Below are 25721 nucleotides of genomic sequence, written 5' to 3'. Positions count from 1 at the left end.
TAGTCAGGATTTTGGAAATAAAAGAGTTTGTTGTGCTTGTTGAACGAGCATGTAAAGCTGAAGAAATCAAGAAAGAGAAAAGAAAAGCCTATTCAGAAGCTAGAGAGGTGCAAAAAATATCATCGAATAAGTCATTTCAATCAGCATCAAAGAAATTTCGAGATGATTATAGCCGTTCAAAGGCTAATGTGAGACATTCGAGTAGAGATCGTACTAGATCACATTCGAGCTTCAGAGCTCTAGCTACTTCTATTGCAAGTGCTGGAAATGCCAGATCCGATCTACCCGACTGTAGACACTGTGGTCAGAGACATCCGGGAAGTTGTAGATTGAATGACCGAGCTTGCTTTAGATGTGGATCCTTAGATCACTTTATCCGTGAATGTCTTGACTCTGTAGAGCAAGATATTGTGCAAAATTTGAGGTCGAATGGTAATACAACTCGAGGTAGACCATCTAGAAACATGGGTAATATGAGTGGCATGCAGAGAATGACTAAAGACACCGCTATTAGATCTGAGGCTCGAGCACTGCTAGAGCTTATGCTATTCGCACTCGCGAGGAAGCTTTGTATCCAGATGTTATTACTAGTGCTTTCACTCTCTATGGTACTAGTGTAGTTGCATTGATTGATCCTGGATCAACTCATTCTTATGTATGTGAGACTTTAGTATATAGTAAGACTTTTCCTGTAGAGTCTACTGAATTTGTGATTAAAGTATTAAACCCATTAGGAAGATGTGTTTTGATTGATAAAGTATGCAAGAACTGTCCGTTGATGATTTGAGATAATTGCTTTTCGGCTGATTTGATATTGTTACCATTTGACGAATTTGATATAATTCTGGGTATTAATTGGTTAACACTTCATGATGCAGTAGTGAACTGTAAACGAAAGACGATTGATCTGAAATGTTAGAATAATGAGATAATTTAGATTGAGTCTAATGATTTGAATGGTTTTCCAGTAGTGGTTTCTTCGATGTTAGCGCAGAAATATGTGAGAAAGGGGTGTGAAGCTTATTTTTCTTATGTGCTCGACACTAAAGTGATAAAAAAGAAGATTGAATCAGTGTCTGCTGTCTATGAATTCCCTGATGTGATTCCTGAAAAACTTTCAGAATTACCTTCAATTCAAGAGGTTGAATTTGGCATTGAATTAGTGCTAGGGACTACTCCAATTTCGATAGCTCTGTATAGAATGGCTCCGACTGAGTTAAAAGATTTAAAGTCTCAGTTGCAAGAATTGACCGATAGAGGATTCGCAAGACCAAGTTTCTCACCTTGGGGTGCTCCCGTTCTGTTTGTGAAAAAGAAAGATGGCATGATGAGAATGTGTATTGATTATCATCAGTTGAACAAAGTGACTATCAAGAACAAATATCCTCTATCCAGAATTGACAATTTGATTGATCAGTTGAAAGGAGCTACCTTGTTTTCAGAGATAGATTTGAGATCAGGCTGCTATCAGTTACGAGTTAAAGACTCTGACGTTCTAAAGACTGCTTTCCGAACGAGGTACGGACATTATGAGTTTTTAGTTATGCCTTTTGGACTAACAAATGCACCTACTATTTTTATGGACCTAATGAATCGGATCTTTAGACAATATTTGGATCGATTTGTAGTTGTGTTTATAGATGACATCTTGATATATTCTCGTAATGAATCTGAGTATGCCGAACATCTGAGAATAGTGTTACAGACTTTGTGTGATAAGTAGTTGTATGCAAGGTTTAGCAAATGTGAATTCTGGTTATGAGAAGTCAGTTTTCTGGGACATGTTGTGTTAGCATCTGGTATCCGAGTTGATCCGAGCAAGATTTCAGCTATTTTGGATTGGAAGCCTCCGAGAAATGTTTTTGAAGTCCGTAGTTTTCTGGGACTTGCTGGTTATTATCAACGGTTCATAAAAGGCTTTTCTATGATTGCAAATTCATTGACGAAATTACTTCTGAAAGATGTGAAATTTGAATGGTCTGAAAAGTGTCAGAAAATATTTGATCAGTTAAAAGCCTTACTGATTGAAGCTCCAGTGTTAGTACAACCAGAATCAGGTAAGGAATTCGTGATTTATAGTGATGCATTGTTGAACGGTTCAGGTTGTGCTTTGATGCAAGAAGGCAAAGTTATAGCCTATGCTTCAAGACAGTTAAAGCCACATGAAAAGAATTATCCGACACATGATCTTGAATTAGTTGCAATTGTGTTCGCTTTGAAGATTTGGTGTCATTATCTATTTGGTGAGAAATGTCATGTGTTTTCAGATCATAAAAGCTTGAAATATCTAATGACTCAGATAGATTTGAACCTAAGACAGAGAAGATGGCTAGAATTACTAAAAGATTAAGAGCTTTTTATTGATTATCATCTGGGACAAGCAAATGTTGTTGCTGATGATTTGAGTCAGAAATCATTGTTTGCATTGCATGCGATGAATACTCATTTAGCTCTGTCTGATGATAGTTCGATATTAGCTGAATTGAAAGCGAGACAGTTATTTATTCAGTAGATTTGCAAAGCTCAGAAGGTTGATAATGAGATTATAGCAAAACGAGGTCAGTGTGATTTGGATTCTGGTTCTGAATATCGAATTGATAATGATGACTATCTGAGATTCCGAGATTGGATTTGTGTTCCTAGAAATCCAGAGTTGATACAGATGATTCTGAAAGAAGTGCATCACAGTTATCTATCAGTACATCCGGGTAGTACGAAAATGTATAATGATTTGAAACAACATTACTGGTGGTCTAGAATGAAAAGAGATATCTCCGAATTTGTTTCGAAATGTTTGATCTGTTAGCAAGTTAAAGCTGAACATCAGGTGTCATCCGATTTTTTACAATCGATTATGATTCCGGAGTGAAAATGGGATAGAATAACGATGGATTTTGTTTTGGGTTTAATCCTATCTCCTAGAAAGAAAGATGCGATTTGGGTTGTGGTTGACTGATTGACGAAATCAACTCATTTTATTCCAGTACGATCTGACTACTCGCTTGATAAATTAGTTGAGTTATACACTTTCAATATTGTGAGATTGCACGGGGTGTCACTGTCTATTATGTCAGATAGAGATCTGAGATTCACTTTTAGGTTTTGGAAGAAACTGCAAGATGCTTTAGGTACAAAATTTTATTTCAGTACTGCTTTTCACCCCCAGATGAATGGTGAATCCGAGCGGATTATTCAGATTCTCAATAATATGTTGAGATGTTGTATTCTTGAGTTTGAAAGTATGTGGGAATAGTATTTTCCATTGATTGAATTCGCTTATAATAATAGTTTTCAATCAAGCATTAAAATGGCACAGTACGAAACCTTATATGGTAGAAAATGTCGTACACCTTTGTATTGGACTGAGCTCAGTGAAAATAAGATTCACGGGTTGATTTGATTAAAGTAGCTTTCTGTCGTCAGAAATCATATGCAGATTTGAAACGAAAAGATATTGAATTTGAGATCGATACAAAATGTTTCTGAAAGTATCTCCATGGAAAAAAGTACTTCGATTCGGTAGAAAAGGCAAATTGAGTCCGAGGTTCATTGGACCGTATGAGATTATCGAGCGTGTTGGGCCAGTTGCGTATAGATTGCTATTACCATTTGAGCTAGAAAAGATCCACAATGTATTTCATGTATCGATGCTTTGACGATACAGATCTGACACATTGCATGTAATTACTCCATCCAAAATAGAAATTTAGACTGATATGACTTATGAAGAAGAACCGATCCGTATCTTAGCTCGCGAGGTTAAATAACTACGAAATAAGAAAATTTTGTTAGTAAAAGTAATGTGGCATCGACACAGTATTGAAAAGGCTACGTGGGAGCTTGAAGATGCTAAGAGATAGCAATATCCGAATATGTTCAACAATAAGATTTTCAGAGACGAAAATCCCTAAAGGGGAAAGTTGTAACAGTCTGGTTTAGACCCTAGTTGGAACAATAGTTTTGGAACCACAAATTCGAGTCAAAAAAGTATTTTTAATATTATTTTTCGTGCTTATAACATGTGAATTGATATCTGTGAAAATTCCATGATTTAATTTTATCGTTTGTGTGTCGAATTATGAAAAATGACCTAATCCCAGAAAATGCAAAAGTTACATTCTATTGTTAAAAGTGCTTAAGTGTTATGGCTTTTATAATCAAAGGTCCTTATGATGATATTAGACCATTTGAATGATGGATGGACATAAATGGGCTTGTATTAAGTGATTTTATAATGGTTTAACAATAGTTATTATGGTAATTAATATATTATGTTAATAAAATTAAAACCAAAGTTAAATTTTAGCTTATTTTCTTTCGTCTTGGCCAATTGTTAAAAGAAAATAAAGCTTCCATGTCTTGTTAGGGTTTGGCACTTGCAAGGCTCAATTGTAAGTTCATTTTTGTTCGGTTTTCGATGATTGCTACGTTTTTGTGATCGTTGCTTTGTATTCAATCAAGCCCATGCCTAAATTTCAGAATTTGTTGATGATTTTGTGATATGTCATTGTTGATTTTGTGAGATTTATGATGTTAAATGGTGAAATATAGAATCTTAATGATAGATAAATATGTTTTGTGTTGAGATTTTTGATGAATTTGATTATTATGGGATAAATTGTGAAAATTAGATTATAAGGGACTAAAATGTGAAATAAATGAAATACATGGGCTTATGTGAACTAATGAAAATTCGGCTTAGCATGTGTAATATGAAATTATGTGTATTTTGTAATTTTATGAATTAGGGACTAAAGTGTTAAAAAGTGAAAATGTGAGGGCTAATTTTTAAAATACCCTGAATATGTGCATATGGATTGAATTGAATGATTTGTTGAATAAAAGAGTTAAATTTAAATGTGTATAGATGAAGAACCAAAGAAAACGAAATTAGATCAGAAAAAGTCGAAAGTAGTTGAATAGCCGTTCTTTTTGTTCATTCCCGTACGAGGTAAGTCGATATACAAATAAATGTGTTTGAATTGAATTATAATTGCTTATATGCTATTGAATAGTGATGAATGGCTATTTGAGCTGAATATGAGAAATCCGATAAAGTTCTGATAATGTGACGGCATCTGAAAAGTCCCGTATGAACCATAAGAATAGTTAGGATACATATGTCATGACATAGGATTCTGATATGTGATTTTGTGTGAGACCACGTCTGGGACGTTGGCATCAATTTGAGATTTACATGTAAGACCATGTCTGGGACATCGACATCATATTTGATTTCGTGTAAGGCCCTGTCTGGGGCAGTGGCATCGATATTAGATTACATGTAGGACCACGTCTGAGACGTTGGCATTGTATGAGCTTTCCGAGCTATCCGCATATCCTATTTGATTCCGTACAGTTCATCGGGCACTCTAAGAAACAAATGTCTATGTGAATGTGTATCCAATACAGGAACGTTTAAAATGTATATCATGTTTGAGAATGAAAGGTAAGTATATGTACAATTGTGAACATATAATATGTGTATGAATTATCATGAGAATGAGATGTGTTATATGTATGGGATTTGTGATCAAATGAGTATATGAGACATATGGATATGTGATTGTAATTTTGTCATGAGCTATAAGAATTAATTGGTTTAGAATTGTGTTATGTGATAAGTTTATTTGTATATGGCTGACTAAGCTTTTGAAAACTTACTTTGTGTGTATTTAAAATTGTTTTGTAGATATCGAAGCTACCAGGAGCTCGGGGATCATCAAGGAACATCACCACACTATCGAATTCTATTTTGGTACCTTTTGAAAATGTGAATATTGAAGTATGGCATGTATAGGCTAGAAGTATTTGAATATGATTCCTGAAGTGTATATCATGCCATGTGATATGGCTTGATTAAAGTTGCTATTTTGTTTGGTTTTTGGTATATAAGTTGTGTTAAGAAATAGTATGTTTTGATGTGCATAAATGGCCTAGTGAGAAATAGTCAATTTGGTAAGTTAGTAATGTGAATTAGTTATGGAAATGCTATGATTTTGATATGATAATGGATGTGAAAAAAATTGGGATAATGACATGTATGAATGAAGTTGATTGGTGACATTGTGGATTGAATAATGGTTTTGGTTTCTATTTGGTTGTGAATTGTGCTTTGATTTTGGATTTGTAGGGATGAGCATTAAGGGTGGCAAATTGGCTTTGCAAATGGTCTATTTTTGTCCACATGGGCAGAGACACGAGCATGTGTCTCAGCCGTGTACGACATACAGTTATGTTATACGGTTGTGTCCCCTGGGGTAGTCCTACAATTTAAAGTCAGTCTCGAGCATGACCTAGACACATGGGCGTGTCTGGTGCCTGTGTGCCTTGGCACATGGGTGTGTGTAGCTATTTTGAAGGGTACACGGGCTAGACACATAGGCGTGTGGTTAGCCGTGTGACCCAAGTCAATTTCAACCATGGCCAAGGCGCATGGGCATGTCTCCGGCCAAGTTAGTTTGTATGCTCTGTTTAGCCACAGTTTAGACACACAGGCGTGTCTAACGCCGTGTGAGGTACATAGCCTAATCACACGGGCGTGTGACCTCTGTAACTTTGAAAATTTGTTAAGTTTTTGAGAAATTTTATATGTGTTCGATTTAGTCCTGACCCCTTCCTAAAGCATGTTTAAGGTCTCAAGGACCTAAGAAAGGGACTTTGAAATGATGTTTGACGATGATGCTATGATGTGTGGATGATATTTGTGAATTGATTATAAAATGTTTCGATATGTCTGGTAATGCCTTTTAAACCTAGTCCGGCAACAGATATGGGTTAGGGGTGTTACACATATAGATCAGATCTTTCACATGTGATTTCACCGACAGAAGTTGAGATTCAACCAGATATGACTTATGGTGAGGAACAGATTAAGATTTTGGCACGAGAAGTTAAACAATTGAGAAACAAAAGCATTGCCTTGGTGAAAGTGTTATGGCAAAGACATGGGGTTGAAGAGGCTACATGGGAGCCCGAGGAGGCCATGAGGAAACAATACCCAAACCATTTTACCGGTAAGATTTTTGGGGACGAAAATCCCTAAAGGGGGAGTTGTAACATCTCGAATTAGGGTCTAGTCAAAACAGTAGTTTCAAGACCACAAATTTGAAATAGAAATAATTATTTTATGATTATTTGGTGATCCATGATATGATTTCATGTTTGTGTGGAATTTTCATGAAAATATTCTATGCCTAAAATGTCTAATTTGACTTTAGGAACTACATTGAATTAATTGTAAAACTTGTGTTCTAGAAGCTTCAAATATGAAATTGCATTAGATTATTAATTAGAGGTCCTTAAATAGCAATTTGACCAAGTTCTAAAATTTTAGACAAAAATGGGCATGAATAGGAAAATTTTGAAAGAAAGGCCTTAAGGGCATTTTGGTCATTTAGTTAGTAAAAGAATAAAAAGGGAAAAATCAAGAAAAAATCTTGTCCATCTTCTCCCACCTTAGCCAAAATTTGTAAGGGCTCCATAGCTAGGATTTTCAACATTTTCAAGCTTGATTGTAAGTGCTCCCAATTCCCGTTTTTAGTGTTCTTTATATTTTTAAAGTTGTCATCAATCGTCTAGCTATTTCTACCATTATTTTGAGCTAGGGTTCATGTATGAAATTTGACCCATGTGTGACACGGTTGTATTTTGATGTTTAATAGAGGAATATGAATGTTTGATGTGTGATAAACATCTTTTTTACTAAATGATTTTTTTGTGAAAACACCTAAAAAGGACTTGTTTGTAAAAGTTGTAAAGATAAGTAGTAGAAATGTGAAATAAAGGAAAATGTGGGCTGATATGAGTTAGAATATGAATCGAATAAGCTTGGGTAACCAAGAAATTGCATGCATTTCATTTTACAAGCCTAATGACTAAAGTGTAAATAAGTGAAAAATTAGGGGTAAAAAGGTAATTTTACCAAATTATGTGTTATGGGTCGATATGAGAAATGTAAGTATTAAATAAGTTAAATTTGGCATTATAGATCAAGAAAAACGTGATTCGAGTCATGATAGGGGGAAAATAAGGTTTACGAGGATTAGGCCTATTTCTATCATTTTTTACCAAGGTAAGTTCATTTGCAAATAATGCAACATGTACCATACTTTAAATGCTTTAATATTGCATGTATGGTAAGTTCATATGAGATGTTATGTCATATTTCTATTGCTTTGATATTAAATGAATTTTAATGCTTTATTATTATTATGAGTATGCTTGATTATTCTATGAGTATGTGATTGGTGCTATGGATATTGAAATAGACATTACGAGCAAGCTCAACAAAAATGTGGTATTGAAGAATCTCATTCGAACCTTAGGAATAGTTTAGGATACAAGTGACATATCGCTAGGAACTATGAGATCTGAACTCATTGAGTTGTGGTCTAAGTTCATGATATATGTGGCATCTGAACTCATTGAATTATGGTCTGAGTTCATGATGTATATGACACATGTTTTGCTGTCCAGGTACTAGTCTCGCATATTCTATTGGTGGCTGGGTAGTCTGGCATGTATTGCGGATACCTGATAGCCTATGTGAGCAGACCTGTGAGTAGCTCAAAAGCGAGAAACATGTGATATGTGATATGAGGTAGCGTTGGCTAAATATGAGGCAATTAGGTGCGAGATTTCGATGTATTCGATAGTATTCCGAGTGTTCAACGGGTTGTTCTAAAGGAAGTTCAATGAGTAATCCTGATGAATGCATCAAAGACGAGAAAGTAAGTTATTATGTGCAAATGGCACAGGTATGTACATCGAACTCATGAGAATGACATGAGATATGATGAACTTATGGTAAGAATATATATATTTGTATATATACGAAGAATGAGTTTAAGAGATTTGATAAAATGCAAGATTATGTTTATTATCTTAATTGTCTGATTAATACTTATTTAAGTTGTATTTTATTTGCGTGTGAACTTACTAAGCTCTAAAGCTTACCCCCTTCCTTTCCATTTCTTATAGTGTCGCCAAGCTAGCTCGGGGATTGGAAGATGTCGGAGACTAGATCACACTATCAACTGAATATGAGTATGGCATGTATAGGGACTTGTCTTTTGTTATATGTCATATTGATTAGCCAAATGAGTTGGCTCATGAAAGTATTATGATTATTTTGTATATGGCCATGAGAGGCGGCTCATATTGATTATTTGGGTTGTAACCCTATTTATTTGTGCATGCATGCAAATGTGCTTATGCTTTAATGTGGTTATGGTTACTTATGGTTAATGAGTGTGATGGATGGCAAGTATGTTTGGTGTATGTAATATGATTAATGTGTTTGCCAATAAAAGTGATGCAAGTGGGTAACTTGAAAGTAGGTTAGTAAAGACGATAAACAAATATGGAATTGGTGTGGAATGCCATATGAAAGCATGATAGTTTGAATAGGTGATATGTTGACATTACCAAGTCATATTTTAACCATGAATGTGAATGCTTGAGTAATCAAATGTGCCATGTTGCATGCCATGAGGTGAGTGTAAGTATGTGAGTGTTCAAGGGTGGTAATTGGCTTGGAAAATAGCCTAGAAATTGTCCACACGGTTAGACACACGGGGATGTGTCTTGACCGTGTGTGACACACGATTTGCCCCATGGGCGTGTGATCAGGCCGTGTGTCCCCAGAACTTTAATTATGCAAAACAGAATGCCCAGTAGTAAACATACAGGTAGAGACACGGCCATGTGCTCAGCCGTACGAAGGACACAGCCTTAGGACATGGGTGTGTGCCGAGGCTGTGTGAAGTCTGCACTTAATTTTTGGAATTTAATTCGCTACACGGCCCAAGCACATGGGTGTGTGATTTGGCCGTGTGGCCTTATTTGGTTGATGATGTCATAGTCAGAGAGTTACACGGGCTGAGGACACGGGCGTGTGAGACCACACAACCTACCCACATGAGCGTGTGACTCTCCAAAGTATGAAAATTTTCTAAGTTATCCTAAGGTTTTCTAAAGTTCTTGGTTTAGTCCCGAACCACCTTCGATGTATGTTTGGGGCTTTATAGGCCCATATAATGGACAATTTGCATATGTATGAATGAAATTGATTTTGAATGAAATTTTTATGGCCCGGTTTTGTATGAATGAAATTGATTTTGAATGAAAATTTTATGGCCCGGTTTTGTATGTGTGCTTGTGTTAAAGTTCGTAATGCCTCGAACCCTATCTCGGCTTTGGATATGGGTAAGGGTGTTACAAAATGTGGAACCAAATAATAAAAGTGGTCGACAGTGATTTTGCATGCAATATTATTATTGAATAATGAAAAAAAAGAAAGATCTTGAATAAATCTATTGAGAAATATAGATATGGAATAAATTGATCAAAATAGAAAGACGTAACTCAAGTACAATTAAATTCGTGGAGTTTTGGGACCAGTAGTCCAAATATCTAAAGGTATAAAGCCAGTGAGGGTGCAATTGAAGTAGTTTTGCAAAAGTGGAATAAAAATATGAAGTTTTTCGCTAAGTCCTAGCGTTTATTATGAAAAGATATAATATTATTTTGTGGTGGATGCAATAACCTTTAGATATATTATTAAATTGACAATTTCTAAAAGATTTAATTTGCGTCGAATGGTTATTATTACAACCTTTTATGAATCACTATATTGTAAAGTTTATATTAAAATCATTGAAGGATTTAGGATGCTAGAAGCATATTGAAATTCTCTAGAAACTATTCATTTATATGAATTAAAATAATTTGAACATTTGTGGTAAATTTGACTTAGTGAATATTAGTTGAAGGTGGATTATAAAATGATCCAAAATACCTATTTGTAGTTTTATAAAAGGATCATGATTAAAGTTTGTTATGGTTATTGTTGAAACTCTTGAAGAGATCAAATATATTTCTCCAAAAGTTTCCCTCACTCATGATTTTCAAAAGAATGGTGATATAAATGCTTAATAATACATTCAAATAGTCATTTGAAAAACTAGTATTCAAGATTGAATACGTAGAATATAAGTAAGTATGTGATGTTTTCATAAGGAGGAGTAAATACATATTCTACTCTTTTCCCCTTAATCGAGGTTTTGTCCCATTGGATTTTCCTAGTAAGGTTTTTAATGAGGTAGCATATTATGTGTATTATAGATCGTGTACTCTTTTTTCTTCATCAGGTTTTTATCCCACAGGGTTTTTCCTAATAAGGTTTTAATAAGGCACATTATCTACCAATAGACATCCAATGGGAAGTGTTATGAATATTTTATTAAGTGGATGTCCTTCATGATTAAGATAAAGTTTTGGTGTACTTTAAATTCTAATAGTTATTAGAATTAGATCTCTACTTCTTTTATACTTCTTATGCCTATAAATAGGGACTCTGTTGAAGCATTGTAATCATCCATTTTGATCAATAAAGTACATCATCTATTGCTTTCATATTTTCTTTGTTTTTTATTCTCTCCATCTCTCTTTATTTTATAACAATAATAAATTTGAGAGAAATCTATAGTGTTAAATATGATAAAACTCCACCTTAAAATTCTCGTAACCTCATTCACTTGTAATTTATTACCTTTGTTTAAATCCTTGATTGTGAAATAGTAATTTTATTGTTTTTTTATTAAATTTGTTATGTTATTATCTTAAAAACCTTAAATAATTGTTCCATACCTAAATGATATTTGTTTGACAACTACAAAGTTAATTGCTGATAGATATTAACTCAATTGGCATGAGTATTATTGTCATTGCAAGAGGATATGGGTTCGAGTGCGCGGAAGCACATTATCTTTCTATTTATGGGTTGGGAAGCGACTATGGGTAGTTCTAGGTATTGTGTAGAAAAGAACATATATTATTAGAACCTATAAAGTCAGTTACCATCATCTTTTTTTTCCCATCTAACAATTTTCTCTTTCTTCTCATTCCCTTCATCTGCCTTTTTCTCTTTTTAGTTTACATATCTATTTTTTGGGTATCTTTGTTGTCTTCACAACTTGGAATGGACAGATAACAGTGTCTTCGTCCTTGAAACTCCATCGGCCACTACTAGTTTCTCTTGAAAAGTGGGTGCTTTTCATTGGCGTCTTAACCTATTTTTATTTTGAGAATATTTCAGAATAATAAATGATTTAATGAGTCGGTTTGAACCTGTGTTGTCTTAAGTTTCATATTTTTTTGTTTGCTTTCCATTGTTTAATAAATCTTCACTTTTAAATTTTTTTTTCTACTTTTGTAGCATGTTTTTTTAGTCTTGCTTTAGCAAGTGATTTTAGGGTTGATTTTATCATCAACCTCTCCAGTTTGGTGGATGCTCAGTTGTTTTGTTGATCTTTGCCTACTACTTTAGACCATCCAAGGCAAATTTTCTTATCGTATTAAGTGCTTGCAATTTCTCTAGATATGTCGTGCTTGAGTTGTAATAGAGCCAATTTTCAACATACCATAATGTTCCATTGATGTTGAGGCTTGAGCCTTTGTTGTGTTGATAGAGCTTGTCCTTCGCCACCTACCATGGATGTTGTTTTGTTATTTTTTTCCCGATTTGTATAATCCAATTCAAATATATATCACCCTCTTATATAAATAATAAATTATTATAAATATTATGATAATTTATAATAGAATATAAATAAAATCATTATTGTATACCCTCAAATAAAGTTAGAATATGAGTTTAATCTTAAAAATAAAGATGAAGTTGGTAGAGGAGGGATAAGTTTTTTATGGGTTTGGCTCTAGTCCATTACTTTCTCATCTACTTATATCTAATACATGTTTAATCACCATTGACAAGTTGATTTTCATATTTAATAGATGGATCCTACATAGGTCTTACACATTTGAATGGTGATGGTCTTTGTATTGAATATTAATGGATGAAAAGTAATGGAGGGATCTTAACCCATTTTTTATCACCCCAATTTGATATAGTTTTATGCCTTCCATCCCAATATTTATTTCATTTAAAATTTTGGTACCCATAACTAATCTAAAAAGAAAAAGTTTTTGAATCCTATTTGACTTGGCACTAAATATTAAATAATTTTTATTTCATATTGACTTTTACAATAATAAAAATAATAAAATCTTATAATAATTAAAAGTACCTAATTAAATATATATTATAATAGTTAAAGTATTATAATTGTATAAAATTTCAAAAATATATATAATTAATTGTAAAATTAAAGAAAAAGTCGACAAATCCAACATAACTTGAAATTTAAAGTTTTAATTAAAAAAGATTGTGCTCCACTAGAAACTTGGTCTTATTTGATAACTCACTCAAAAACTTACCTCAACTAAAAATAATATTTGGAGTGATTTAATTTTTATAGACTTGATAATCCATAATAAAATAATAAAAAGCAAATTAAGAAATTTTTAATGAAAAAATGTGTCAAATGATAAGTTGATAAAGAGTTACTTATTAAGTTGAAAAATTTTCATTCTTTTTATTTTTTTCTTTTAACATTATCCTTTTAATTTTTTATTTAAAATTTTAAAAGTTATATTTCATAAATAATTTAACAATATTTTCATACTTAATTTTAAGAAATATACAAAACAAATTTTATAACTTGAAATACATGTGTATAAATGATTATTTGGATTGTGATTATGAATATGGCTAAGAAATGGTATATGTATTGATATGTAAAATGAAATTGAACATTGGTACCTTATTAGCTATTCAGGGTGTGTTGGATATAATTGGCAGTATGAGTTTATGCACTTATGCACTAGGATACGTTTTGTGTACGAAGATGCACTTCGTGTGCCAGTATGCACTTTGTGTGTCAATATGCATTATATGTGTAGGTTTCCCCACTACGATTTATCTGATGATGCACTTCAGTGCCAGTTGCTGTGCTATTTGGACAATCTGTGTATCCGTCTGAGTCTAAGTTGTAACAGCTCGGTTTTAGCTAAATCAGAACAGTAATTTCGGGATCACAAATACGAGGTCATAAATATTTTTAAAATTATTTTTGGTGTTTACAGCATGTGATTTTATAGGTGTGAAAATTTAGTGAGTTAATTTTATTGTTTAAGTAGTTAATTTGAGAAAAGGACTTAATCGTGTAAAATGCAAAAGTAGCATGCTATAAGTTAAAAGTGCCAAATTGTTATGGCTTATTAAATGGGAGGTCCTTATGTTGTAATTAGACCATTGATAGTGGTGATGGACATAGATGGCCTAGAATTATCTGTTTTATAATGGTTTTAATTAAGGTTAAATTTGTAAAATGATTATAAATGATAATATAATAAAAACAGAAAGAAATTTTACTCATCTTTTACTTTGATAGCTGAATGTTGATGGAGAAAGAAGCCAAAAATATTGCTCTAGGGTTCGACACTTGTAGGCTTGATTAGTAAGTGTTCTTTGCTCGATTTTTGATGATTTCTACGTTTTTATGATCGTTGCTTTGAGTACTAGCTAGCCCATTCCTTAATTTTTGAGTTTGTTAGTGATTTTGGAAAATGCCAATGATGAATCCATGAGTTTTATGATGTTTGATGATGAATTATGAAGGCTTGGCGTTTGATATACATGTTTTGTAAAGTAATTTTGAGTGAAAATGCACATTAGGGATTAAATTGAGAAAGGTGTAAATTGAGGGGTTAAATTGTGAAATAAATGAAAGTTTTGGGCTGCTAGGGACTTACATGAAATTCGATTAGGTTTGGGTGTAACTAAATTTGGTATAATTTGTGTTTTTTTGAATTAGGACTAAATTAAATAAATGTGGAACTTTAGGGGCTAAAATGAAAAAATGGCCAAATATGTGTTTGTGAACTAAATTGAAAGATTATGTGATTAAATGAGTTGAATTTGTTATAATATAGTTCAAGAAAAGAGGAACTCGGATTTAGATCGAGGAAAGAACAAAGTACTCGACTAATCAACTAGTTACGTCGTTTTTGCATCTGAGGTAAGTTCGTACGAGATAAACATTGTTACAATTATGTTTTTAACGTTTTAATATTGCATAAATTATATATATGAGACGATGGTTGTGTACGACGATGAATCAACTATGTTTGGCACTTTGTGTGCGTTTCGAGATAGCTTCGGCAATATAAAGCACTTACTATACGAGATTATAATAGCTTCGGCTAAGCTTTAGCACTTGCTGTGCAAGATATTGAGTCTTCGAAAATATCAGTTGGATATGAAATTGTACAGGTATGTACATATAAAGCATGAAATTCAAGAAGAAGGAATTATGAATTTTACATATAGCATAAAAACAAGAATGTGAAAAGTTGTTAATAATCATGAGTTACATGTTATTATGCTTAGATTGATGAATGATATATTGGTGATTAGATAAGTTTATATCATACAAACTTACTAAGCTTTAAAAGCTTACTTTGTGTGTTCTTTCCCTATTTTATAGATTATCGAAGCTAGCTCAGACTCGGGGATCGTCAGGAAACGCCATCACACTATCGATCAACTCGTTGGTATTTTTGGAAACTTTGTATATATGGTATATGACATGTATAGGCTAGTTTCATATTGGTATGTTTTGAGTTAAGATATTAGCCATGTGATTTGGCTTGTTAATAATGTAAATGTGGTTGTGTTCTTAGCCATTTAAGTTGGCTTGAGTTATGAGTTTGATAAGTGATAAGGTGATGCGTAAATGCATTTAGAAGTTATGTAAGTTTCAATGATTTTGGCATAATGAATTAGTATGATTTGAATATGGAATGGAGTAGTTGAACTGGTTGTGGATAGATGGCATGATATGTGTAAGGAATAGTATGCTTTGGTTGCTTATATATGTGTTGAAAAGGTACAAATTTGGTTACTATGTGTGCATGGGAGTAGGGTGGTAGATTCGCTTTTCGAATGGCCTATCTTTGTCTATATGGGCATAGACACGGGCGTGTGTCTCAGCTGTGTATGACACACGGTCATGCTACATGGCCGTGTGTCCCCTGGGAAATAATTAGGGACTCAAGTCAGTCTTGAGAACGACCTAGACACACGAACGTGTTTGGTGGCCGTGTGAATCACATAGCCTTGGTACATGGGCGTCTGTCACCATTTCGAATGGTACACGGGCTAGACACACGGGCATGTAGTCGGCCGTGTGACCTAAGTGAGTAGCTCCTCCAAATTTGCCACGGCTAAGGCACACAGGCGTGTCTCCGGCTGTGCAATGCAAGTCAGTATGTATGCCCTGTTTTCACATGTTTTATGACATGGGCGTCTCTGGTAACCGTATGAGGTGCACGGTCTGTTCACATGGGCGTGTGACCTATAAATTCATGAAATTTTTCTAAGTTTACGAAAATTTTTATATGTGGTCGATTTAGTCCCGAATCTCTTTTAAGCATGTTTTAAAGTCTCATAGAGCCTTATAAGGGACATTGTGAATAATTTGCATGAATTTTGATTATGAATGTTTAAATGTATGTTAATGAGGTGTATTATTTAGTAATTCCTTGCAACCCTAATTCGATGTCGGATATGGGTTAGGGGTGTTACAAGTTAATAGAGATGATAAATGGTAAACTTGCTAAATATATTGAAATGAAATGGTATAATGATATGGAACCACTTGTATGCATATGTGACTCCAACTAAAGAAACTATGTGAATGGTTATATGTATTACTTGAGAACAAGCCCTAGGGCCGAAGTAAATGTGAATGAGTCAATAGACTCCTAAAACGGGTTTGAATGGTAAGATAATGAGTCAATAGACTCCTAAAACGGGTTTGAATGGTAAGCTAAAAGGTAAACAATATGGAGCACTATGGAATGTGAATGGAAAAATGTTGATAACATATAAAGATATGCGGATATATGATTGATATTTATTGCTAATAAGTGTAACGTGGCTTGTGCAAGTGTAAACAGTCATTCAAGTAATAAATAAGTAAAATGAGTTTTGTCTCTACAGGGACTGTGTATGTTAATCAACTATTTCTAAAATTATAAATCACAATTTGATATAAAAACTCAATAATTTTTGGATAGTGATGATTAAATTAACTAGATGCAAAGATTGATCCTTATGCAATTCTAACCTAAATGCAAATTGTCTAGATGTATTAATGAATGGCTGTAGCAACAAAAACAATCAACATAAAATAGGCTAGGATAATTATATTAATCAACTCAATTCATTTTCATCGTGCTTAATAATGTTTTGAAACATTCCATGGAAACTCAATCTTTCATGAGTTTGGAAACCAGATTAAGTCATCTCGGATCTTTTACTTTGTGAAATATGGATCTTACTAATCATATTAAACTAAGGTTTCTTAGTATTTAGGTGAGGTCACAGGGACATTTACGTTTGCAATAGTTTAATCACATAAACCTAAAAACTATACAAGATAATAGAGCTAACTAAATATATTATGAACCTCTAATTTAGTCAGGTTTAATGATCTAAATTGAGCACTACACTTTTTAATTATGTGTATACTAGATATCGTCTGGTTAGGATCGCTCAGCTAATTTGAGTGCACCCAATCACGTATGAATGAGATACATCTTGATTTTAATTGAAAACATGATTGACTGGGGCACAAACATGTTAAACATGAATCAAATAAATATTATCGAATTAACATAATCATCATAGCAAATAGGAATTAAAATATCATCATTGATGTCAAAAACAATAAACACATAGCGAACATAAGTAAATTAAATAACAAGAGGAAAGAGTAAACTCTATTTCGGCTTAGCAACCTTTCGGATCTTTTTTGACTGATGTGTTCCTCCGTTCTACTTAACACTCTTTTTGTTAAGGGTTTCCTAAGGTGGCCGACCAAAGAAATGTCTTGAAAAAGCTTTTGTTGACTAAAGAATGGAAAGGGAGATGGACGACTATGAAAGGGAAAAGAATAGAGAAATGGAAGAGAGAATGAATGAGAAATGAGTGTTGAGGTATGAGGAATGAAGGATGAAGGATGATTTGTGTAACACCTCATACCTGTAACCCACGCCCGGGCAGAGTACAAGGCATTACCTAACGTGATCTCATGCACACAAACAATCTCGAGTCACCAAGACTCGGTCCAATCTAAAATTTTTCAATTTCTACTTTAACCTTCTTATTACGGGCCTATAAGACCCAAATCGACCATTGGAAACTAATCGGGTCCATTCTAGGTCCTTAAACCAAATATGAAAATTTTGTCTTTAAAACAGGGCACATGTGACAGCCCTAAAGTGACCCTAGTCAGAAACCGGTTTCGGGACCGCTAAACCGAGTCACTAAATTATTTGAGTATGATAGTTACTGTCTAAATATGTGAATATGCATGTGTGATAATTTCTTTATTGAATTTTTGCTTAATTATAGGGGAATTTTAGTGATTAGGACTTATGTGAGAAAATTTAGAAATGTGCTAGGCAAATGTAAGGTGGCCTATTAATACATGTGGGAAAAGGGTTGTCCTTGCATGTCAAATAACCCCTTTTCCTAAGGTGAGTGGCCGGCCATGACTAGGTGATGGGCAAGGAAAACATGTCCTAGACATGTTGGCCTAGTGCATGATGTAAGGGAGAATAAAGAAATGGAAAAAAAAAAAGAAAATGATGAAAAAAAAATGGGTGTGGATGCTCTTTTGCCGTGAGAAACAAAGAAAAAAAAGGGGAAGAAAATTTGTTGCTCATCCTTGGGTGCCTTGGCCGAATAGAAGAAAGGAAATTGAAAAAAAAAATATTGGTGTTCATCTTCTACCTTAGGAGCCGAAAGTTAAAGAAGGAAGGGGGATATGGCATTCGGTCATCTTAAGCTGAAAAACAAGGTTAGTAATTCTTGTTAGATTTTGGGATTTTAGCTTAACTTAAGTTATTTACTAAGTTCTTCAATTAGCCCATGCTAAAATTTTGGTTTTGGGTGGTGAATGAAGCATTCGGCCATGGTTGATAGTGAAGAAATTTGATTACCTTCTTCATGTTTGAATGAGTAATTGTGGATGGGTGAAGTATGAGTTAGTTAAATGTTCATATAGGTGGTTTGGGTGGTAGGAAAAGAAATCGGCTTGTGTGTGTATGTGTAATTGCGAATTTGAACTAGGAAGTTATTGAGTAATGTTTGTATTTTAAGTGATAGAATAGAGTGAATGCTTGGAATGTGATGTAAATGAATTATAAGTTGGATTAAAGGTCATTATATTGTCTTATCATTTAGGGAATGTGCTTTGTCAAAGAAATTGAGGTTGATGTTTAAGTAATGTAAGTATAGGTATATTAAACATGTAGTTTTATAAATGTGATATGAGTGTTAAGTCCGAATAATGTTTAAGTACGAATGTATTTGGATGGATGTGTTTATGAGTATGACTTGAGATAAAAGCGGTGTTAGTCATTATAAATAACCATAATTGTAGAATGTGTTAAATATATATATTCGGCCTTAACATAGATATGCATATATCTATAAAGTTGTTAATGCCCAAGTAAGATGTTGGGTTGTGCATGACTAGAGAATATATGTATATATGCGTATGGTGTTTGATAGTTAACCAATAAGTCATATGTACCTCAACCTTATAATATACATGTGTTATATTAAATCGTCTATTTGAATTGGAATTAAATGAATTCAATTGTTCTTAAACAAGCTCAAGAGCTTAAAGGAACGAAGTTGGATAAGGGGAAAGAAAAAGTAATTGAATAGCCGTTGAAGACGTTCGACAACATCCGAGGTAAGTCATTAAGCATATATTTGGTGTTGAGGTAAATGACCATAATATATACGCAATTGTGTTTAAATGAGTTGATGTGTAAATGAAAATGTATGTGTATGGAATGATGCCATGGTTGAATGTATAAAGGCAGCAACATGCATAAGGTATTGGTCTCGGCATTAAGTGTGCGGGTATAAATGGACACGGTGACAAGATTGGCACTAAGTGTGCGGGTTGAAAAATTGTACAGCACTAAGTGTGCGAACTGAAAACATATAGCACTAAGTGTGCGAGCTGAAAATTATATAGCACTAAGTGTGCGAGCTGAAAATATATAGCACTAAGTGTGCGGATTCACTATATGCTCTTGCGTTACAATTGGCTTGAGTGTGCAACATTATCGAGTTAATCCGGACAGCGGATCGGGTAAGTACCTTGAGCTCATGACGATTAGGCAATACGTTCATGCTCGGGGTTGAGCTTGGTAAGCTTTAAATCTATGTGATGATTGCAATTGTATGATTGTGGTGTGAATGAGTTGGTGTGTAAAATGCCTCAAATATCTTATTGTATAAAATATGAAATGTGGATGTATGACTTGGTATGAGATTGAACCGAAAGGTCCGAGGAATTATGGTATAGTTTCGATATGGATGAAGTACCTAGCCTCGTTTATTGTTTGATGTTGCGAAAATTTTATTAATGGATGGTTGATGAATGCTTATGACTTCTTGAGTTATAAACTCACTCGGTGTTTTCTTGTCACCCATTTTAGGTCTCTTGGACTCGTATTGTTGCGTGCTCGGAACCGTCGTTGAAGTCATCACACCGGCTGGAAACCTTTTGGTATTGTCTTCGTAGTTGAACTAGGAGAACATTTGGCATGTATAGGCTATTATGTTTTGTTGAATTGTGGGTTGTAAACTTTCAGCCATGTGAAAATGGCCTATGTGGTCGTCGAGTGGGATGCTAGAACCTATAGCCACAAGTCTTAGAAATTTTAATTTTGATAAGGTGGCCATAATTTGTGTCATGTATGATGGATGATTAGTAAGGCCAAGGAAAGATTCACGAAATTGGCATAGTCTCTGCAGTAACTGTTGCGGGCAGCAGCAGTGAGATGAGATTGAAAAATCACTAAAAATAGTAGAAGTAGAATTAAATAGTGAATAAATTATGAAATTGAACCTTGATGAATCTATTTTTATATGGACGAAACGAAACGACCATATGAGCAGTATACTGAGAGATATTAAAGTTCTCGTGAGACAGGGCCAGAACGGTTTCAGGGTCCCCTGTCTCGACTTTGAAAATTTACCATAAATTATCCAGAAGTAATTAGAAGTCGTGCCTTATATGTGCAGATTTCCCTTTGAGTCTAGTTTCATTAGAAACAAACGGAATGAGCATTGAAGCTCTGTAAGAGAAGATATTCAGGTCGTAATGCGTGAAGGTCAGTGTAGTCGACCCCTGTAACATGGGCGAATTTAACTAATAAAATGTACCAATTGGGCCGACCAAAAATTCTATAAATAAATCCATGGATATACATATGAGTCTAAATTCAGGGAAAATTTACGGAATCAGTTTCCGAGTTTTGAAACTCGAGATATGATTTTTAAGGCGACAGTGATGCAGTTAGCTAGCACGCTGGAACAGCAATCAATATTACAAAGAGAGAAATAAGGAAGTGAGCCGGTAACACCACGTGTTCAAATCCGGTGACGATCTCGGGTTTGGGGTGTTACATTTTATTGGTATCAGAGCTATGGTTGAGTCGGTTCTAGGACTACCATAGCGCGTGTGAGTCTAGCTATACATGCCAAATGGTTAGTGCTTAATAATGTGATGACTTGACGGTTGAAATTTTTGTTTTGATTAGCAAATGGAACCGGGGTAGAGAGACCTTTGGCGGATGCGTTGAAAGTGTAGCGAATGCTCCAGCGCAAGTGACACCGCTGTTGAGCCTCGGTCATCCATGAATAATCAAAATGAAGGCGAAACAAGCCTTCTTCACCATGATGAATGAGTGGGTCGCAATATGCCCGAACCAACCCGACTATCCAACCATTCCCAAATTTAAATACTCCACCCCAAAGCCCGCAATGCCTCCGATTCTCGATCCTGTGAGGTGAGTAAACCCCGTGGACTTGATTAGGAAGCGGGGCCGAGGAGTTCAAGGCCATAGTTCTTGATGATGCCGAAAGAGTAAATTCGCTCGATAACACCATTCGGTGTTTGATGAACTATCATGCTCACCCGATGAATGTCTTAAGTGTGCTATATCCTTGTTGCGGGACTCACCTACTATTGGTGGAGGACTTTGATTTCCATAGTCCCCAAAGGAACAAGTTACTTGGGATTTCTTTCAAGCGGAATTTGGAAGAAATATATTAGTCAACGGTTCATCGATCGAGCGTAAGGAATTCTTGGAGCTCAAGCAAGGCCGTATGATGTGATGTCGAATCTGAACATGAGTTCGTAAGACTTAGTCGGTATGCTCGGAGTGTGTGGCTGATGAGGTTGCTATGTGCAAAAGATTTGAAGAAGGATTGAATGAAGAGTTAAAGCTCTTGGTGGGTATTTTGGAGATAAAAGAATTTGTAACACTAGTTGAATGAGCCTGCAAGGCGGAAGAACTCGGAAGGGAGAAGAAGAAGGCTGAATTTGAAGCTAGAGATTATCATAAAAGATCGACGGGCAAAGCTCCGTTCTCGTGATAAAGAAGTTCGGGAGGACACAAATAAGTCGAGGCGATGCGGGAATTTCCATCGAGGGCGACCATTGGCGGACTCGAGCTACTTCAGTAGCTAGTGTGGGCAATAATCATCAAGAGAAACTGAATGCCCCCAATGTGGAAGACGACACCTAGGTGAATGTTGGGGTAAGTCATTAATAGGGCTATTACGGATGTGGTTAGAAGGACCACTTCATTAGAGATTGCACGGAGCTAGATGAGAGGAATAAGGCGCAAAGTGCAAGACCTAGTGGAACGACGATCGGAGGTAGGGTCCGAGAATTTCGGAGGTAGGGGTGGTAATCGAGAGGAGCCTCGTCACGGCTGTTCGATCCGAGACCCGTGCTCTGCTAGAGCATATGCCATCCGCGCACGAGAGGAGGCATCCTCCCCGACGTTATCAACGATACTTTTACTCTCTTTGATACTAGTGTGATTGCATTGATTGACCCGGCTCTACTCATTCATATGTATGTGAAACCTTAGCATCGATAAGACTCTACTGTTGAGTCTCTTGAGTTCGTAATCGGTGTCAAACCCTTTGGGTCAATACGTACTTGTTGAGAAAGTGTGCAAGAGATGCCCCTAATAATTCGAGAATCTTGTTTTCCAAACCGATCTAATGCTTTTGCGGTTTACTAATTTGATGTTATTCTTGGAATGGATTGGCTCATCGTACATGAGGCGGTGGTGAACTGCAAAAAAAACCATTGATCGAGGAATGCAAATAACGACATTATCCGAGTTGAGTCTACGGACCTAAAGGGGTTGCCAGCTGTAATGTCATCAATGATGGCTCAGAAATATGTAAGAAAGGGGTGCGAAGCATACCTTGCATATGTACTTGATGACAAAGAGTTAGAAAAGAATCCGAATCTATCTTGGGTGGTTTGTGAATACCGGATGTTTTTCCCGAAGAATTACCGGGTTTACCACCTGTTCAAGAGGTAGAGTTCGGCATCGAACTGGTACCTGGTACCACTCCAATTTCGATAGCTCCGTATCGTATGGCATAAACGAAATTAAAGGAATTGAAGGTTCAATTGCAAGAATTGACGATTTGTTTGATCAATTAAAGGGAGCCTCAGTGTTTTCAAAGATAGATTTGAGGTCGGGGTATTATCAGTTGAGGGTCCAAGAATCGGACATACCCAAAACTGTTTTTAGAGCGAGTACGGTCACTCTGAATTCTTGGTGATGCCGTTTGGGCTCACTAATGCCCTACGGTATTTATGGATTTAATGAATAGAATTTTCAGGCCATACTTGGATCGGTTTGTAGTTGTATTTATCGATGACATTTTGGTCTATTCGAGAGACGGCCCGAACATGTTGAACACACGAGGCTAGTGTTGCAAATTTTATGAGATAAGCGATATTACACAAAGTTGATAAATGTGAAATTTTGGTTGAGAGGGTTAGCGTTTTGGGGCACGTGGTGTCGCATCGGTGTCCGAGTGGACCGAACAAAATTTCAGCCATAGTCGATTGAAACCTCCAAGGAATATTACGAAGTTAGGAGCTTTTGGGGCTTCTTGGATACTATCGACGGTTTGTAAAGGGTTTTTCGATGATAATGCACCGTTGACAAAACTACTTCAAAAGATGTTAAGTTCGAGTGGTGAACATTTGTTAAAAAGTTTCGATCGACTAAAAATCTATTTAACCGAGGCCCAGTGCTAGTACAACCGAGTCCGGTAAAGAGTTTGTCATTCTGGTGATGCATCCTTGCTTGGGTTAGGTTGTGTGTTGATGCAAGAAGGTCGAGTTGTGGCTTACGCGTCGAGACAACTAAAGCCGCATGAGAGAAACTATCCGACCCATGACCTTGAACTAGCACCATAGTGTTCGCCTTGAAAATATGGCGGCATTACTTGTTTGGAGAAAGGTGTCATATTTATTCGGACCACAAGAGTCTTAAATATTTGATGACTTAAAGAGATTTAAACCTGCGACAAAGGCGTTGGCTTGAGTTATTGAAAGACTATGAACTCATCATTGATTATCATCTGGAAAGGCCAACGTGGTGGCCGATGCTTTAAGTCGTAAAGCTTTGTTTGCTTTGAGAGCGATGGATGCTCACCTATCCATTTCACCCGAGGAGGTGCTAGTAGTCGAATTAGAGGCCAAACCGTTGTTGATTCATCAAATACTTGAGTCTCGAAGGTCGACGCTGAATTGGTCGCTAAGCGAGCGAATGTGTTCGAATGAAGAATCGAATTTCAGATTGACGACAATGATTGCTTGACGTTCAAGGGCGATTATGTATTCCAAGGAATTGAACTTGTTTCGATGATTTTGAGCGAGGCTCATAGTAGTCGAATGGCAATTCACCCGGGAGTACGAAGATGTACAACGATTTGAAACGTCGGTTTGGTGGCATGGTATGAAACGAGACATCTCCGACTTTGTTTGAGATGTTCAATATGTCAACAAGTGAAAGCGGAACATCAAGTGCCTTGAGATTACTTCACCGATCACGATACCCGAGTGGAAATGGAATCGAGTCACAATGGACTTTGTATCCGGACCGCCAATGTCGTGAGTAAGAAGGATGCGATTTGGGTCGTTGTAGATAGATTGACTAAGTCGGCTCACTTTGTCCCCGTCGACGCACGGATTTTTCAATGGACAAACTAGCCGAATTGTACGTTCTCGATTGTGAGATTACACGGGTGCCTATTTCCATCGTGTCGGATAGAGATCCGAGATTTACCTCGCGATTTTGGAAGAAGTTGCAAGAAGCTTTGGGTACCAAGTTGCATTTCAGACCGCCTTTCACCTCCAAACCGATGGTCAATCCGGCGGATAATTCGGATACTTGAGGATATGTTGAGATGTTGCATCCTCGAGTTCGATGGTTCATGGGAGCGGTATTTGCCTTTGATTGAATTCGCACAACAATAGTTTTCAATCAAGTATTAAGATCATGACTTACGAGGCTTTGTACGATTCGTAAATGCCGTACACCATTGTTTTGGACCGAGCTCGGTGAAAGCAAAATTTTCGGGTGGATTTGATTAAAGATCTTTGAGCAGAAAGTGAAAGTAATCCGTGAGAGTCGAAGACATCGTCGAGTAAGTCGACGCGGATCTGAAACGTAAAGACATCGAGTATCGGTGGGAGATAAAGTGTTTCTTAAAGTTGCGCCTTGGAAAAGATACTCGATTTGGCCGTAAGGGCAAATTGAGTCCGAGGTTCATCGGTCCGTATGAAGTATCCGAACGAGTTGGACCGATGGCGTCTCGATTAATTTTACCCCGAGCTTGAAAAGATCCACAACGTTTTCCATGTCTCGATACTTGACGGTATAGGTCCGACCGTCAT

The sequence above is a fragment of the Gossypium arboreum genome, chromosome 8 (genome assembly GCF_025698485.1).
Source record: "Gossypium arboreum isolate Shixiya-1 chromosome 8, ASM2569848v2, whole genome shotgun sequence".
NCBI classification, from domain to species: domain Eukaryota; kingdom Viridiplantae; phylum Streptophyta; class Magnoliopsida; order Malvales; family Malvaceae; genus Gossypium; species Gossypium arboreum.
Note: the sequence above shows the minus strand (reverse complement) of the source record.